The sequence below is a fragment of the Suricata suricatta genome, chromosome 1 (genome assembly GCF_006229205.1).
Source record: "Suricata suricatta isolate VVHF042 chromosome 1, meerkat_22Aug2017_6uvM2_HiC, whole genome shotgun sequence".
Classification (NCBI taxonomy): domain Eukaryota; kingdom Metazoa; phylum Chordata; class Mammalia; order Carnivora; family Herpestidae; genus Suricata; species Suricata suricatta.
Genome location: NC_043700.1, coordinates 24,621,077 through 24,621,860, shown reverse-complemented (window position 1 = coordinate 24,621,860; position 784 = coordinate 24,621,077).

The window sequence follows — 784 nt, the reverse complement described above, 5'->3', positions numbered from 1 at the left end:
AGCCCCATACTGGCTGGAAGCACAAGCCCTGAAATCATGACCTGAGCCCAAGTCGGAGGCTTAACCGACTGAGCCACCCAGGCGCCCCGAGATTTGGGTAAATTCTGAACAAATTATTTACTTAGTGTAGATGTGATCTCAAGGAAACGTCCTTACAGAGGCCAAATAAACCTTAAAATTGAGCACTGGGCTGTGAATTTTGCCTGAAACAGCTGCCATTTTCTTGAACTAACAGTAAAAATACTGGACAATGGGGATATGGGATTTGTTTCACGGGGTCGTGGTGGGGGTAAATGGGATACCCTATATGAAAAAGCCCTGGCATTGCGTGCCCCCCACCCCCCACTCCCCACCCCAGCCAGGAGCCTGCTCAGTCTTCCCCAGGGGAGCTGAGAACGTCTGTCTCAGTCTGCCTGGCACAAAATAGGGCCTCAATAAATATTTACCAAATGAATGAATGGTCGCCTGCCTTAGCCCTTCTTTTGTTTAGTCACACTCTCCTTCTGAGCTCCTACAAAGCAACCCAGGCCCCCGATTCCTGCCAGTTCCATCACGGGGTGGATGCAGGGTCAGTGGAAGGGGAAGGGCGGTAAAGAATGAGTAAGGGCGGCCCCCGGGTCCGACCCAGGAGGGAAGAAAAAGGAATCCTTAGAGGCGCGGGGCCAACAAAGGCCAGACGCAGGCGAACCCCACCGGGAAAACCCCGAAGGCTGGCTCGGTAGCCAGGACCGTGTCCCCGCGCGCGCGCGCGCCCCCACCCCCCAACCCGGGTCCCGGGCCCCGG